We start from the raw sequence: 18,441 nt of genomic DNA on the forward strand, positions 1-18,441 counted from the left end.
AAGATGCCTATATACTCATCAGAATTGCAGATCATGACCATGAAACAAATTTCACTGTTCAAAACTTGCAGACTTCACTATATACTGTGCAGACAGTGTGGACCTTCTAAACTATGTTTGTGGGATATGATGTTTCAAGAAATGTAGAACAACTGTCGTTGTTTGTATTTACATACACAGCGTGTCTTGTAGAATTTACTGGGCTCAACAGTAATAGCATAGTGCAGTCATATCTCAGGTGTAATAACAGAAGACAGGAAAAGATCAGTAAAGAACCAATTTCCCCAAGCCAAAGCACAAATGAAACGAGAAGTAAAACAGGTTGGTCTAAAGCATGATTAAAGTTCAGCATGATCATAAATGACACTGACGATTACTAATATATTGCAAAATCAAACTACTTACCACTCATTTTGAAGTCTTAGTCCAGGAGCTTGTTTTCTAGACTTGCAAGAGTCTGATGTAATGTGGGGAGGAAAAAGCAAAGAGAGGGAGAAAAAACAACAAATAATTTAAGAGCTGATTTGATCCTTTATGACTCTGCAAGCATTATTATAAACTTACAACATAGAAATCCAAATCAGAATATTTTCTTGAGCCCTAAGGTAATTGGTATTGGCATTGCCACCTTCAGTTGAGGCCTAAAGACCACCTAAATTAAATGTAATCATTACACGCTTATATATATACGTATATACAGGGAGTGCAGAATTATTAGGCAAGTTGTATTTTTGAGGAATAATTTTATTATTGAACAACAACCATGTTCTCAATGAACCCAAAAAACTCATTAATATCAAAGCTGAATGTTTTTGGAAGTAGTTTTTAGTTTGTTTTTAGTTTTAGCTATTTTAGGGGGATATCTGTGTGTGCAGGTGACTATTACTGTGCATAATTATTAGGCAACTTAACAAAAAACAAATATATACCCATTTCAATTATTTATTTTTACCAGTGAAACCAATATAACATCTCCACATTCACAAATATACATTTCTGACATTCAAAAACAAAACAAAAACAAATCAGCGACCAATATAGCCACCTTTCTTTGCAAGGACACTCAAAAGCCTGCCATCCATGGATTCTGTCAGTGTTTTGATCTGTTCACCATCAACATTGCGTGCAGCAGCAACCACAGCCTCCCAGACACTGTTCAGAGGTGTACTGTTTTTCCTCCTTGTAAATCTCACATTTGATGATGGACCACAGGTTCTCAATGGGGTTCAGATCAGGTGAACAAGGAGGCCATGTCATTGGTTTTTCTCCTTTTATACCCTTTCTTGCCAGCCACGCTGTGGAGTACTTGGTGATGGAGCATTGTCCTGCATGAAAATCATGTTTTTCTTGAAGGATGCAGACTTCTTCCTGTACCACTGCTTGAAATGGTAAATGGTAAATGGCCTGTATTTATACTGCTTGAAGAAGGTGTCTTCCAGAAACTGGCAGTAGGACTGGGAGTTGAGCTTGACTCCATCCTCAACCCGAAAAGGCCCCACAAGCTCATCTTTGATGATACCAGCCCAAACCAGTACTCCACCTCCACCTTGCTGGCGTCTGAGTCGGACTGGAGCTCTCTGCCCTTTACCAATCCAGCCACGGGCCCATCCATCTGGCCCATCAAGACTCACTCTCATTTCATCAGTCCATAAAACCTTAGAAAAATCAGTCTTGAGATATTTCTTGACCCAGTCTTGACGTTTCAGCTTGTGTGTCTTGTTCAGTGGTGGTCGTCTTTCAGCCTTTCTTACCTTGGCCATGTCTCTGAGTATTGCACACCTTGTGCTTTTGGGCACTCCAGTGATGTTGCAGCTCTGAAATATGGCCAAACTGGTGGCAAGTGGCATCTTGGCAGCTGCACGCTTGACTTTTCTCAGTTCATGGGCAGTTATTTTGCGCCTTGGTTTTCCACATGCTTCTTGCGACCCTGTTGATTATTTTGAATGAAACGCTTGATTGTTCGATGATCACGCTTCAGAAGCTTCGCAATTTTAAGACTGCTGCATCCCTCTGCAAGATATCTCACTATTTTTGACTTTTCTGAGCCTGTCAAGTCCTTCTTTTGACCCATTTTGCCAAAGGAAAGGAAGTTGCCTAATAATTATGCACACCTGATATAGGGTGTTGATGTCATTAGACCACACCCCTTCTCATTACAGAGATGCACATCACCTAATATGCTTAATTGGTAGTAGGCTTTCGAGCCTATACAGCTTGGAGTAAGACAACATGCATGAAGAGGATGATGTGGACAAAATACTCATTTGCCTAATAATTCTGCACTCCCTGTAGATATATATATAAAAAAAAAAACACCCAGCACGCCCCTGCGGGCGGTTTATCCTTCAAGCTCGGGTCCTCTACCAGAGGCCTGGGAGCTTGAGGGTCCCAGTAGTATCTTAGCTGTTCCCAGGACTGCGCTCTTCTGGACAGAGATCTCCGATGTTGTTCCCGGGATCTGCTGGAGCCACTCGCCTAGCTTGGGAGTCACCGCACCTAGTGCTCCGATTACCACGGGGACCACCGTTACCTTCACCCTCCACATCCTCTCGAGCTCTTCTCTGAGCCCTTGGTATTTCTCCAGCTTCTCGTGTTCCTTCTTCCTGATATTGCTGTCATTCGGAACCGCTACATCGATCACTACAGCCGTCTTCTTCTGTTTGTCTACCACCACTATGTCCGGTTGGTTAGCCACCACCATTTTGTCCGTCTGCATCTGGAAGTCCCACAGGATCTTAGCTCGGTCATTCTCCATCACCCTTGGGGGCATCTCCCATTTTGACCTCGGGACTTCCAGGTTATACTCGGCACAGATGTTCCTGTACACTATGCCGGCCACTTGGTTATGGCGTTCCATGTATGCCCTGCCTGCTAGCATCTTGCACCCTGCTGTTATGTGCTGGATTGTCTCTGGGGCATCTTTACACAGCCTGCACCTGGGGTCTTGCCTGGTGTGATAGACCCCAGCCTCTATGGATCTTGTGCTCAGAGCTTGTTCTTGTGCTGCCATGATTAGTGCCTCGGTGCTGTCTTTCAGTCCAGCTTTGTCCAGCCACTGGTAGGATTTCTGGATATCAGCCACCTCCTCTATCTGCCGGTGGTACATACCGTGCAGGGGCCTGTCCTTCCATGATGGTTCCTCGCCTTCCTCCTCTTTCTTGGGTTTCTGCTGCCTGAGGTATTCACTGAGCACGCTGTCAGTTGGGGCCATCTTCGTGATGTATTCGTGGATGTTTCTTGTCTCATCCTGGACTGTGGTGCTGACACTCACCAGTCCCCGGCCCCCTTCCTTCCACTTAGCATACAGCCTCAGGGTGCTGGACTTGGGGTGAAGCCCTCCATGCATGGTCAGGAGCTTTCTGGTTTTGATATCTCCTCCTCTGGCCAGCTCATTATCCCAGCAGGGTACCTGATCACAGGCAGGGTGTAGGTGCTGATAGCTCGGATCTTGTTCTTACCATTCAGCTGACTTCTCAGGACTTGCTTGACCCTCTGCATGTACTTGGTGGTTGCAGCTTTCTAGCGACCTCTTCATGGTTTCCATTTGCCTGTGGGATGCCCAGGTACTTGTAGCTGTCCTCTATGTCTGCAATGTTGCCTTCTGGTGGTTTGATCCCCTTAGTTCTGACTACCTTCCCTCTCTTCATTATCATCCAACTATACTTTTCCAATCTGAACAACATTCCAATGTCATTGCTGTATATCCTGTTGGTGTTGATCAGTGAATCGATGTCTTGTTCATTCTTGGCATACAGCTTGATGTCATCCATGTACAGGAGGTGGCTGACAGCTCCATTTCATAGTCCGTATGTGTAGCCAGTCTTGTCAATGATGTAGCTGAGGGGGTTCAAGCCTATGCAGAATAGCAGTGGGGACAGAGCATCTCCTTGGTCCCGCACTTGATGTTGACTTGTGCTATTGGCTTGAAGTTAGCCTCTAGTGTTATACACCACATCCCCAATGAGTTCCTAATGAAGGCACTTAGGGCCTGTTGATCTTGTATAGTTATAGGCATTCCAGGATCCAGGTGTGGGGCATCGAGTCATAGGCCTTCTTGTAATCACTATGATGCCTGACAGGAGCTTCCATGTGGTACTGAGGCAGGTTATTGATCAGTAGTTGGATGGGACCGGTCCCTTCTGGCAGTCCTTGAGGATCAGGACTGTCCGGCCTTTGGTTAGCCATTCCAGGTGTCTCTCATCAACTAGCAGCTGGTTCATCGGTGCTGCCAGATGCTTGTGGAGTGCAGTCAGCTATATTACCAAAGAGCATCAGTAAAGAGGTCTGTCTTCTTTTTAATTATATCACAGCTTGACTTGATCTAACTCTTTGAGGCCTAAAACATGAAACATTTGCCAGAAAATTCAAATAAAAAAAAAAAACTGGAGTGTTTATTGAACTTTCTGACAAAAGTTTGTCAAAATGAAATTGAATATTAATTTGCATATATGAGTTTTAACTTGTATAACATTTGCTACATCTTGCACACTGATGATGTAGAAGTCTCAAAAACACACAAAAAAAACCCACATGATGTGATTTCTCAGCACAGATAACCTTTAATCTTGCAACCTAAAAACTAGCTTGAAGCCAGACAGAAGTTTTTATGAACTAAGAAAAGACATGTTTCTCTCTGAATGCCTAAAGGTTTGTTGGGGTTATTTCTTCGTGTGTTTTTAGTAGCACGCAAGTCTTTGTTGATACCTCAGTAAAGAGAATAGCCACTTCCTTCTGTTTTCCAGACTTTCTGACAAACTAAGCTAACACTGAGTTTGTCATAAGTCACATTTTTCACAGAGATGGAGAGAATTGAGCCACAAGTTTACAATAGTTAGTACGTGACAAGTGATGGAAACTGTATCTTTTACTGTGGGTTTGTGTGAGCATATATGAGCCAAGAGATGGCTGTTTGCTATGTCTATTGCTGTTGCGTAAACTACTATTTCCTCATTATTGTTCTGTAGACGTGGCTTATTGTGACACCAGTTTTATTCATCTCCTATGGTTGAAAGCTTACATTCACATCACAGGAATAATTTAGGTGATTTTAATGATTTATTTGAAGTGTTCTTTCTCCAGGGTAGAATGATTGCACAGAGTACATCTTTAATTCGGTGCACAGCCACACAGCACTGTTGATGTTGTAACAGCAAACTATACTTTGGGAAATATATGAACAGGTTAAACAGTCAGTAAATACTGAAAGTCATTACTGCAGTCAAATCATCAGCATCAGTCAGATCAGATCACTGTAGTTTATTATTAAACTTAAAGTGCTCTATGAATATGTGAACACTTTAATCACCACTTTTTAAGATGTACTAAAATTGATGAATATTTGGCCTATTTGAAGCCAGGCAACAACAAAAAACTAGGAAAAAAAATGGCAAAAAGTGCAACTTTGTAATTTCAACAATCGAGAATTTGATGGATTCCAATAAACTATTTCATGAAATGAATGTTTGAACAGCATTTTTACTTTTTCTTTATTCAGCTGCAACCTCAATGGTGTTTTAGGATCTGAGAGGAAAGAATAAATATAAAAAAAGAATTCAAACAACAGCTTAGACTGTTGTGCAAATTTTGTAAATAATGTCAGCAAATATAAATAGAGGCCCTTTAGGATTAAATATTAAAATTGAAAGAACAATAAAATTATTGTAAAATTATTTGCATCCAACAGGGGGGAAAAAAGCCCTATAAATCTACATTTATAACTGCAAGTCATCAAGGAAATGTCTGATGGATCTTTCAGGAATAGTGATGTTGCTTTTAAGATTACTGATTGGTTAGTAGGCGGCAACACCTTCACCTTCATAGTACAGAAACAGTTGCATACTTTGATGTCTTCAGTTTGTTTACTTGTAAGTTTGTGAAGGTAGATGTGAAAGGGTTCTGGCTGCATATTCATAGGCTTTTTACACGTTATGATACCAATTTAAGGGCTTGTAAACCGATCTTGTCATTGTTGAGATAGCATGGATAGCTGTGACATCCTGTCTTCAGTCTTTATGCTACATAATTAAGTTTGTAAGCTGTTTTTCTTTAAATATAGTCTTCCATCTATCATCTAGCAAGAATATAAAGAAACATATTGGAATTAACCTCAACCAAGATTTAAAAAATGGTTTTCACTGTAGTAAAACCACAGCTGTTAATGTATTTGGGTCACATCTCTTATGCACTCTTATTAATGTAACTAAATTTCATGTTGAGACTGACTTGCATGCTGTGGACATGACTTGCAGTTTCCTGTTAGTAAAAAAACACAGCTGGCAGTCTGTTATTGCCACATCTTTGTCCACAGCGGTTCTAGTGAGCATCGGCTTTCTGTTCATTTAGTTTGTCAGCCATGGACAAAACTGTGCTGCTCCTGCTGTACCTGCAGGTTGTTCTGCTCATCACTGCCTTTCCTTCGGACGCAGCTGGTCAAGTTGTAGTGAAAGGTCCAGATCAGGTAAAAAGATCCGCAACAGCAATCAAACAGGTAGGGATACATAAATATAATAATCTGTCTGAATTTACTACAAATTCCATATTATATTTTGTGGAGAGAGGAACTTTAAAAAAATAAGATTAATGCCGCAGAAGAGAAAGCTCAATGTTTTAGGTTGTATCAAGAGACCTGGATAATGTGACTGGCAAATGTGTTTGATTTTGAGTGTATTTCTACTTTTCCATTACGAAATTGGAACATAGCATCATAATAGGTTTTTGTGCAGTTTTATACTCCCTTAAGTTCCTTCCTTGTGTTTGGAAAGATTCATCAAAACTTGAAATTTTTTGGAAAACATGCATGCCGTATCCTCCAAACAAAAGAGGAGAGACCATCAGGCTTGTTATCAGTGCTCAGCGACAATGGAATTGACACATGTCAACAATGCACATGTCTAAAGCCACCATTACTGCATAAATGTATATACAGGCTTAAGAGCAACAGATGCTCCCAGTCATATGACATATTTTGTCAGGGGGTCCTTTGGATATTTCAGCAAGACATTGCTAAGCCACATACTGCATCTTTGCAATAGCACGGTTATGTGAAAGCAAAGTCCGGGTGCCTAACTGGCCTGTCTGCAGTCCAGACCTTTCACCAACTGAAAACTAAGTCCACTGTGAAAAAAGAAATCTGTCACGTACAGCTGTGTGGCAGGAAGAGGTTGGACCCAAAAGCAGGACTCGAAAACAGAGGTGTAAACTACAACAGGAAGCTTTATTGCTGCATAAAAATATTCAAAAATAAAAGCACTAACAACTGAAAACTCTGAAACTAGTAACAAAACTAGAAATAAACAATTAGGGAATACCAATAGAAACTAACTGGTCAAACTAGGAACACACGAGAGACTACACAGCTAGCAGGGACAATGTGACAATGAGCAGAGCGCGACTGAAGATTTAAATACACACAGGATAACGAGGGGATGGGCAACAGGTGGGAACACAGGAGGAACAAATCAGAGACAATAAGACGGGGGAAGAAAAACTAAGCAAAATGCATGAGAGACCAGGACTACCAAAATAAAACAGGAAACACAACACAGAGCCAGACAGTGAGACAGCGATGGAGACATGATGGGCTGGGGAGAACACAGATGAGACAAGGACACAAAAGGAAACAGACTAAATGAACAAGTAACTAAGAACTCGTTACTTGTACCAAAATGGTACATTTTCTCAGTTTAAACATTTGATCTGTTTTCTATGTTTTATTAGATCAAATGTGGGATTGTGAGATTTGCAATCTATTGCCTTCTGTTTTTATTTTTTACACAGGATCACAATTTTTCAAACTCCTTCTGGACTCTGTATATCAATCTATAAATGTCATGACTATGATTTCTTTATACAGTAACAACGTGTCTATATTTTACATGTTGATTTTAATTTATCATCATTGCATAAAAACGCAATGTTCATGTCGTTTCATCATAGGTGGCAAACAGGATGGTCAACCCATCAAAGCAAAAACCACAGAAGAGAAATTGTTCCTCGAGACCTGGAGGGTGCAGCATAGTAAATTCTTTTATTATTTACATTTTCTTTATTTCCTGCTGTTACAGAACAGCAACTTGATAAACACTGATTCATTTTGTGAATTATCCTTTTGTTTCCAAAGCTTTCATATTACAGAAAACAATAATGGATTGCAAAGCCCATGTTTTTCTTTATAAAGAAAAAGCTGGTCCTGTTACTATGATCACTATTGCAATTTTTTTTTCAAGCACATACATATTTAGAGCTAAAGCAGAGCAAAGACTGTTTTATCAACTGTTTATTCATTTCTATTTCTCTGCAGGGCCAGTAGTTTACCCATCATACATTGCTGCAACCAGAAACTCCTTCCTGCATTTTTCCATTGACCTGGGTGCTTCAATAATCGACGCATATAAACTATCACAACAACAGATTCTCTGCAAACATGTTGCAACATTGCAGTTGGTGCAGCAGTCACCTCGCATACATGACCAAAATAGACAGATGTTTGAGCCAGCTCACTAGATTTCTCTGAGAAGTCAGAAATTAAACACAAATAACATTTAACCACTAAAACTAATTTCGGAAGTAAATATAAGGCGGAGTATTAGGGCCACATTAGGAAAATAAAATATTTTGATCAATTTGAGAATAAAGTCAAAATTTCAAGATTAAATTTGAAAATCTATTTTGAGCAAAGCATCGAAATGTTGTTGTTTCAAGACAAACTGCCATGTTTCTTATACCCTCTACAAAATGCCTTGTGTAGATGAGTTAGCCATTTCAAATTGTACAAATCCACTCTTCCAAGTTTGTGTTTTTCCGTCTGACCAGATGCAGCTTTCTGCACCATCATTTCAACATCCTTTTACTTATCACCATAATATGTTTGTGTGCTAAAAGAGAAATCATTTCCTTCCTTGTTACTTAAGCCAATTCTGAAGTGCAATTTCACTCAGAGGGTACAGCAACCATGGCTGATTGTCTTGAAACAAAATAGAATTACAATATTATTCTCAAAATGATCATTAATATTTTTTTTAACCTTTATCAAGGTTATTTATACTTTGTATAAATAACCTTGGCATCTTAATTTTTTTTTTAAAATCCTAAAGCACTTAACTGTTTTCAGGTTTTTTTTGGTAAAACTATGAATTTGAAAAATCGTAGATAACAACAATAATTATTTTTATGTTATAAAAATGTATAAACATTGCATGTTGGAGGATTAACCACAGGAACATACAAAGTGGTTTTGCTAATTACCAGTACTGTGTATTTAGGGCAGCTGTGGCGTAAACCTTCCACTGGATAGTAATAATAATTTTGTTAAGTACTGCATGTGCTGAGTATGAACTGGACTAATAAAATATTTAATGCACTTCACATTTGTGTGAATTAGACTGATATTCTGAAAAGAAGCTGTGTAGTAAATTATAAGATTATCAGATCAAATCAGAGCAAAGAGGCGGGAAAGGAAATCTGTCATGGTCCGACAGCCCTTGCCTGGCTGCCTGCCCATGCGTTATTGTGTGCATGTTGCTCCTTCCTCTCTCTCCATTCTCTCTCTCTCTCGGAACGGGATTGTTTACCTCCGAGCGGTAACGAGCATTCCCGAGAGTGTTCCCGCGCAGAGACTGACCGCACCTGTTGTTGATCGGAGCCGACCAGCTGTAACCAATTATCCGCCATCTCCCGGGCTGCCATCTTAACAGGGCGATCGAGCTCCAGTCAGCGCTGGATCATTGTGTGAAGCACGGTAGAGCAGCACCGACGGTTTTTGTGGCAGTTTATGTTGAGCTGAGGATTGTTTAGTTACTCTGCGTGTGTTTGTGTGTTTGCCACTAGGAGGGAAACGAAGATATATATATATATATATATATATACATACATACATATAGAACTGTTGCACCTTTACCGCACTGTAAATAAATCCACTGTCTTCTCCCAACGGAGTCCAGCATACGAGTCCTACTTTCTACACCAACCCTGACAAAATCTCCACCAAGGTCTAAAAATTCCTCGAATTAAATTGTGCTAAAAAAAAAAAGCAGCCTGAGAAAATTGGTGTAAAAGACCTTAAAGGTATTAAAGGTATACTGGTTACACAGTGCCTTACTTACTTATATGTTCTTCATTTTGTTTTCATAGCCATACTTTATATTTTCATCAATGGTAGAAATAGTTCATAATCTGAAACACAACATATCTGTCAAACATAGTGGAGGCAATGGTATGACATTGGAACTGGGTCATTAGTGTTTATTGATGATGTGACTGTGGATAGAAGAAGCAGTATGAACTCTGAAGTGTACAGGGCTGATCTATCTACTCAGATTCAGCCAAACGCTGCAACTGCAAAAGCAAAGAAATGAGACATAGTTCCCATTCCCAATGGCCAAGTGAGTCACCTGATCTCAGTCCAACAAAGGAGGCTTTTCAATTAATAAATAAAATACAAAACTGGATGCAGAGAAACTCACAAACAAACAGCATCTAAAGGTAGCTGCAGTAAAGGCCCAGCAGAGCATCTCAGGGAAGGAAACAACATTTTGTGATGTTCATGAGTTCTAGGCATCAAGCAGTCATTCATTTCAAAGGATTAAAATAACCTTCATGTTTAAATTAGGTTGGTTTGTGTAATTAATGTTGCGACTCTGAAAATGGCAAAGTATAAAAATGACTGTAATTCTTGTAATTTTTGGAGGACTGCACACAAGTGCGTCTCCGTGGTCTCTGCACAATTTTAATTTCCACAATCCCTCTTTCTGTCTAGACCAAGATCTACTCAAATGGAAACCAAAAATAAAAGAATATCTGCAATAATAAATCCTAGGTTTTTGTTTTTTTGCAACACTAAGAACAGAAAATGTGTACTTTTATAAACCGCTTTGATAAGCTGATTATCCAGCAGTTTCACATTTACTAGCAGACTCAAAGAAATAAGATTTCATCAGAGGTAAGGAAGTTCAAAACTGTCAAACACTCATATGAACAGTAGAGAGAAACCAAGCTACAATAGAAAAACAGCAGGATGGGGGAAAAGTCAGTACAGTTCACTTCCTAAACATAAAATATCTGGAGCTCAACTTCTGCTCCATTTACAGGTCAAAACTCACCTGAGTCTCTCCTCCTCCGTCTTGCGCAGCTTCATGTCCCTCTGCACCACCTGCAGCACGTGCTCCGCCTCGTTGTCTGTCAGTCCTGTCAGATCAAGCTTTCGACCCATGGCTGATACCCCACCAGCTCTCTCAGCCTCACCGACTAAACAATCAGCTTGTTGTTTTCATCTGGAAAAGAGAAAATAGTCAGGCCAAATAAAATACACAAAATACAAACAAAAACACCTGAGAGTGACAAAGTTCACAGAATACCTGAGTTTACAGCTGGATGGTTTAGTGCAAACTGTTGGAGGAAATGAAATATATTCACTGAACAAGAAGTACTTCACTACTTTATAGTACTTTACAGTTATAGTTACGAGTTCTAAGCAAGGCGTAGATTTGGCATGGACGGAAGGGACATGTCCCCACCAATATCCAGCCATTATTGAATTGTCCCCACCAATAATTTGATCTCTTCAAGTAAAGAAAAACAAACCCAATAGAAAGAAAAAAAAAAAAAAGATCTGTCATTCACCTGCAGCGCAGAAAGAGTTAAATTACATTCTCTACTGGAGTCCTACCTCATGTGACAAATATGGCCAATGTGATTGGCTGTGCCTTTCAGGGAGCTCTGTTTAGTTTTAGCAGCGGCAAGCCTGCGCTGCGAGGACCTGCAAGGAGGAGAGGAGGACGGCAGCAAAAAGGAAGAACCTGGATATAACAAAGTATTTTTCAAAGAAACCTGTAAGTCACTTAAAGTCAAGTTCACTCATAAAATGTGTCCGGCATAATAACGTTACAGGCTCTGCTAGGCCATACATGCCAACGCTCCCGATTTTTCCGGGACAATCCCGAATATCAGTGCCCCTCCCGAAAATCTCCATTCTCCCCAATTTCTCCCAATTTTCCACCCGGACAACAAAATTGAAAAACCATACACCAGATTGGCACTGCCAATTCCAGTTTCCAACAATGGCTACTACTACTGCAGCTACTTAGTTTTAATATTACTCTTATTACTCTTTCTGGGTCGCAAAATAAACTTTTAACATATTTTCAGGTGAGAATGTAGCTCTGTAAACTTCAAATATGCGAGCCGGGTGTTGTGCCAAAAACTGATTGCCTGCCAAAAACTGATTTCCAATGTTTCCGTGTGTTTTTTATGTGCAATATCGTTAAGTATGTTGCTAAACAGACTTTGGTTAACAGGTATTACAAAGGGGTTTTATATAAAATTAAAAAATTACCTGTTTCTCAAGTATCTTTGTAACTGTGTTATTGTACTTACATTATAATCAATCGGGTCCCTTTTGTCCACTTAAAATATGTTTACAGAACTATTTTTGCATTTGTTGCAATTTCAGCGGTCCTCTTGGGCAGATTACTCTTAAAAGAGACACTTTTAAAATCAACAAGAATTTTCTTAACTGCATAAATAAAGGATACATAAAAGTCACTGCCAAAAACTGATTATGCTTCTACCTTGTTGCTCAAGATGACTTGATATCATTCATGAGGGATACATTTGACATATGTTTCACATATTATAGACAACAAGTTATTTATAGCAGTTTAAATACAAGCAATCAGTTTTGGCAGACAATCTCTTTTGGTACAACACCAGGTCCTCAGGTGGACGCAGCCACTGAATTTCGACACCCGGCCTGTTTCTGGCGGACAGTAATAACGGTGACATGTAACTTATTTTATCCGATAAATAAACATTGTAAAATTCAAGTTTTTGTGTATATATATACATATAAATATAAATATATATATATATATATATATATATATATATATAAAAAAAAACACCCAGCACGCCCCTGTGGGCGGTTTATCCTTCAAGCTCGGGTCCTCTACCAGAGGCCTGGGAGCTTGAGGGTCCCTGCATGCAGTATCTTAGCTGTTCCCAGGACTGCGCTCTTCTGGACAGAGATCTCCGATGTTGTTCCCGGGATCTGCTGGAGCCACTCGCCTAGCTTGGGAGTCACCGCACCTAGTGCTCCGATTACCACGGGACCACCGTCACCTTCACCCTCCACATCCTCTCGAGCTCTTCTCTGAGCCCTTGGTATTTCTCCAGCTTCTCGTGTTCCTTCTTCCTGATATTGCTGTCATTCGAACCGCTACATCGATCACTACAGCCGTCTTCTTCTGTTTGTCTACCACCACTATGTCCGGTTGGTTAGCCACCACCATTTTGTCCGTCTGCATCTGGAAGTCCCACAGGATCTTAGCTCGGTCATTCTCCACCACCCTTGGGGCATCTCCCATTTTGACCTCGGGACTTCCAGGTTATACTCGGCACAGATGTTCCTGTACACTATGCCGGCCACTTGGTTATGGCGCTCCATGTATGCCTTGCCTGCTAGCATCTTGCACCCTGCTGTTATGTGCTGGATTGTCTCTGGGGCATCTTTACACAGCCTGCACCTGGGGTCTTGCCTGGTGTGATAGACCCCAGCCTCTATGGATCTTGTACTCAGAGCTTGTTCTTGTGCTGCCATGATTAGTGCCTCTGTGCTGTCTTTCAGTCCAGCTTTGTCCAGCCACTGGTAGGATTTCTGGATATCAGCCACCTCCTCTATCTGCCGGTGGTACATACCGTGCAGCAGGGCCTGTCCTTCCATGATGGTTCCTCGCCTTCCTCCTCTTTCTTGGGTTTCTGCTGCCTGAGGTATTCACTGAGCACGCTGTCAGTTGGGGCCATCTTCGTGATGTATTTGTGGATGTTTCTTGTCTCATCCTGGACTGTGGTGCTGACACTCACCAGTCCCCGGCCCCTTCCTTCCGCTTAGCATACAGCCTCAGGGTGCTGGACTTGGGGTGAAACCCTCCATGCATGGTAAGGAGCTTTCTTGTCTTTATGTCAGTGGCTTCTATCTCCTCCTTTGGCCAGCCTATTACCCCAGCAGGGTACCTGATCACGGGCAGGGCGAGGTGTTGATGGCCCGGATCTTGTTCTTACCGTTCAGCTGACTCCTCAGGACTTGTCTGACCCTCTGCAGGTACTTGGTGGTTGCAGCTTTCCTAGCGCCTCTTCATGGTTCCCATTCGCTTGTGGGATCCCCAGGTACTTGTAACTGTCCTCTATGTCTGCAATGTTGCCTTCTGGTAGTTCAATCCCCTCAGTTCTGACTACCTTCCCTCTTTTTGTTACCATCCGACTACACTTCTCCAGTCCGAACGACATTCCAATGTCATTGCTGTATAGCCTGGTAGTGTGTATCAGTGAATCGATGTCTCGTTCACTCTTGGCATACAGCTTGATGTCATCCATGTACAGGAGGTGGCTGACAACCGCTCCGTTTTCGTAGTCGGTATCCGTAGCCAGTCTTGTTAATGATCTCACTGAGGGGTTCAGGCCTATGCAGAACAGCAGTGGGGACAGAGCATCTCCTTGGTAGATCCCGCACTTGATGGTGACTTGTGCTATGGGCTTGAGTTGGCCTCTAGTGTTGTACGCCACATCCCCATTGATTTCCTGATGAAGGCTCTTAGGGTCCTGTTGATCTTGTACAATTCTAGGCATTCCAGTATCCAGCTGTGGGGCATTGAGTCATAGGCCTTCTTGTAATCAATCCAGGCAGTGCACAGGTTGGTCAGTCTGGTCTTGCAGTCTCGGCTGACTGTTCTGTCTACCAGTAGCTGGTGTTTTGCGCCTCTGGTATTCTTGCCAATCCCTTTCTGTGCCCCGCTCATGTATTCCGCTATATATATATATATATATATATGTGTGTGTGTACACACACACACACACACACACACACACACACACACACACACACACACACACATATATATATATATATATATATATATATATATATATATATATATATATATATATATATATACATATACAAATATAAATTTCATCACAGTCAGAAGTTTAGGATACATGGTGTAAAGCTAAAGTCAGTCACAAACAGCTAAAGGTAGAAACTAAAACTGGTGGGTTGAGAGGAAAGGAATGGATGGATAAAGAGCAGGGAACTGAGGGCATCTAGTGGACAGGGGAGAACTGCAGATTGTAGTTGCTGTTGTGAGGATGTCAAACATCCATCCATGAACCACGGCAGACCTTCTGAATTATGAGACACACATGTGTCGCACATGTTTTAGTATTTTTAACAGCGGCTCTCCTTCTAAGTTCTTGATGAAAGTAGGAACAACTGTCCGTGGAATCAGCAGTGGTCTGATAAAACAGTGATGGCCTATACAATTTTTAATATAATTAAGAGACCCAATGCACCAGTCAAATGAACACAGATTCCTGTTTACTAGAAATGCCTGACATTCCTGACTAAAGTTTGTATAATAGAGGCATAAATATGATCAAATGTGCTTCATTTTTCAATGTTACCTCAGTGTCATTTCTGATTAGTAATTCAGTAGGAGAATCTATCAGATTATCTATTATAGGATGGTGGAGAAAGACCAAGGGAAGACAGTAAACAGCCAGAGCCATCTTTACTAACCTTACTGGCTCAAAATGGCATGCCTAATTATTACATTTTAAACCAGGGGCGATTCTAGGACCAGAGCTTTGGGTGCTGAGCACCCAGAGAGCTGGCCAGCCAGGCAAGATCTTTACCGTCACGATGAGACTTCTTCCCGTCTCTGTCAGTCCCTGCATCCTAAAATGTCTCCAGTTGTACAGAGTTCCTCTGACTGTCTCCTTGGTGCATTTAAACCCCTGTTCCTCCCTGTCCCCATCCTCTGTTGTCTTCATCTCCGTTATCAGTCATCATAATTTTACCATCTCTGTGCAAGTCTGCAAATTTCTTTATTAAATCATAAGATTCTTAAATTCATCAAGTCTCTCTGCCTGGGTCCTCATCACAAAACATGACATCATTGTTTTCTACATTTTAACACAATTTAATCCCAACATTAGTTAAAGAAAAGCAAAACACTTTTTTTAAAGTCTGTAACAAAACCATCAAATCTGATAAAGGTTATTTAAATGCTGCAAAAGAAGAATGGATTGGAATAACAAAAAATACATATCCTAACCTTAATTAGGGGAAAATTATGAATGATGATCATGGTGAGTAAGAAGTAAACAGAGCATTTTTGGACAGAGATTCACTTTTAATGTGTATGTATAATATAATACAGATACGTAAAAATACACTCCAAAAATAGAGTCCTTGAAATGTACAAATGTACAAAATACTGATAGAAAAATTATAAAAATGGAGGCAACTTTGCCTATGGTACAATGTATACAATGTATGAATAGATCTTTACTGCCGATACTACTATGGCTCTGCAGATTTTTTCTTTTATTTTAACCTATGTGCCTCACCTTGAGGTTGGCAAATCTGTCTGTCACTTTTTGGTGGTCAACTTTTAACAGTTTCTGTTTTGCCTGTCACTGTTCCCTGTCTCCTGTCTGTTTTCTTACCTGGTTCTTCCTGACCTTGTACTTTCTCCTCACGTTCCCCTCTTTCCTCTCTCCCTCTTTGGACTGACAATCATACACAAATAGATTGTATTCAATTAGATGAAAAAAATCACATTAATATGAAAAAAATACTGTTAAGATCACTAATAAAAAAGTCCTCTCTCAGTGTACTTTCAAACAAAAGGCAAATAACCAAACCACATGTACATCTAATAAAAGATATAAATATTGAAACACTGATCCAAGATTATCCTTTATTGACGGATCATTTGTTCTTACACTTTTACCTGAATGTTGCTCCTGGGTTTAATATCGGCACATATGACAAAATAAGCACCTTCTCTCATTCCATTTCAAACAGGACAGTGGCAACAACAGCAGGCTACGGACAATTTTAAGTTTTAGATTTTAAATAGGCTGTATACATTTCAATGGGAACAACAGGGCGGTCAGATGTCGCTGATTTTACTACACGAGGACGGATTGTAGGGTAGCAAACATCGTCGGAAAACATGTTTTGAACACTGCAGGTTACCTGGGTGTAATGTTTTCAGCTAAAAAGAAACATGGTCTGACTCCTACCTAACTATATAAAGAGTAACTGAAGCCTAAATGCAGCCAACATGTCCTGTTTCAAGCCAGGCACTCACACCTCCGCTCCGCTGCATCTCAGCAACCATCGCTCTGGCAGAAAGGACGCTAGAGCCAGAGGGGAGAGGCGAGCTGGAACAAACCATTTAGGGGGTTATCTATACTTTTGTTGTTAAAATGTTCCGTCTCAATTACGTACTGTATGCTTTTTATATTTTTAGTAGTGTGTCACACAAACAGCAAATATTGTCAAAAAGTAAGAAATCTTTGGGGTGCTTTGATTCATTGGGCTAAAATCGCCCCTGTTTTAAACTAAGATGTGTTATTTACTGTACTCATTGGAGAAAAATCACTTTCCCACTTTGTTTTTTTGTTTTTGTTTTTTTTACAAAGGTTTAATTTCTCAGAAATTGTTTAAAGTCACTGTGAGCCAAATAAAAATAAGAGAGTAGTGTACAGTAATCTGTTGTTATCGCAAAGTAATGGTTCATTTTGAAGTTGCTTCTTCCTTATTTTTCTATAAAAGTTGCTGATGCAGCAACAGGAGTCAAACATGTGGTCAAATCAGCACACAAATTGCAGGTACACAAAAAAAGAAAACACGTTCACTGCTGTGTGTACAAACTGAAAGGGAAGCAAAACTACCCTTCAGTATTTTCAGAGATAATATTAAGCCAAGCCAAGGCAACTTTATTTATAAACCACTTTAAAAACAGCAACCACTGATCAAACAGCTGAACCTGGAGCAGCGGTTTGGTGTTGAAAGTATCTGTTTGTGTGGTGCATGATTTAACAAACCTCAAAACCTTCTGCTTTTATGGAAGTGCTCAAACTTGGTGATGATATATTAATCAGCAGCACCTAGCTATTTACCCTCTTAATTCCTATGAAGACACTAATGGTGTACTTAGTTTTTCACAGTACTGCACAAAGTCATGCAAAAAACATTCTTTTTCACATGACTGTGTAACTTTCTGATACTTCTGTGTTACAAAAGCTGTATCCAAACATCAATATTTGGTTCATGCTGAATTTGAAGGCTGAGGTGAGTGACGGAAGTGACGGACAAGGTAAGGGACTCATGTTATAACTGACGTCAGACGCCGGAGATTTTGGCGGAAAATTGAAGCGAATGGTAGTTTAGATTTGAACAAATTCCTTTAAGCTTCAATCTTACCAAATACATTTATCAATTGTCTTACAACTAACGTTATTTGTCTAAATAATCTCCAACACCCTGGAGAACAACGGGGAGAGTTTAGAGGCTCTCCAAGATTATATTGATCAGTGCTTTCAGGATCTAGTGATGAAGAAGGCCTAGTGTGCAGCTTCCCCGGCTAAATCTGAGACGCC

At 40.4% G+C, this 18,441-nt stretch overlaps 2 long non-coding RNA genes across 2 annotated transcripts; one reads left to right on the plus strand and one right to left on the minus strand.

Moving 5' to 3' along the window:
• The first annotated feature begins 6,293 nt into the window (after positions 1-6,293).
• LOC120434434 lies at positions 6,294-9,363 on the plus strand. The gene is made up of 3 exons (XR_005609087.1): positions 6,294-6,487; positions 7,936-8,016; positions 8,300-9,363. It is a non-coding gene; the product is annotated as an uncharacterized LOC120434434 (long non-coding RNA).
• Positions 9,364-11,102: 1,739 nt separating this feature from the next.
• On the minus strand, positions 11,103-11,712 carry LOC120434435. Its single transcript, XR_005609088.1, has 3 exons — positions 11,663-11,712; positions 11,352-11,382; positions 11,103-11,267 (listed from the first exon to the last, which is right to left on the minus strand). It is a non-coding gene; the product is annotated as an uncharacterized LOC120434435 (long non-coding RNA).
• Positions 11,713-18,441: the final 6,729 nt, after the last annotated feature.

Source organism: Oreochromis aureus, linkage group 18, assembly GCF_013358895.1.
Source record: "Oreochromis aureus strain Israel breed Guangdong linkage group 18, ZZ_aureus, whole genome shotgun sequence".
In the NCBI taxonomy this organism is placed as follows: domain Eukaryota; kingdom Metazoa; phylum Chordata; class Actinopteri; order Cichliformes; family Cichlidae; genus Oreochromis; species Oreochromis aureus.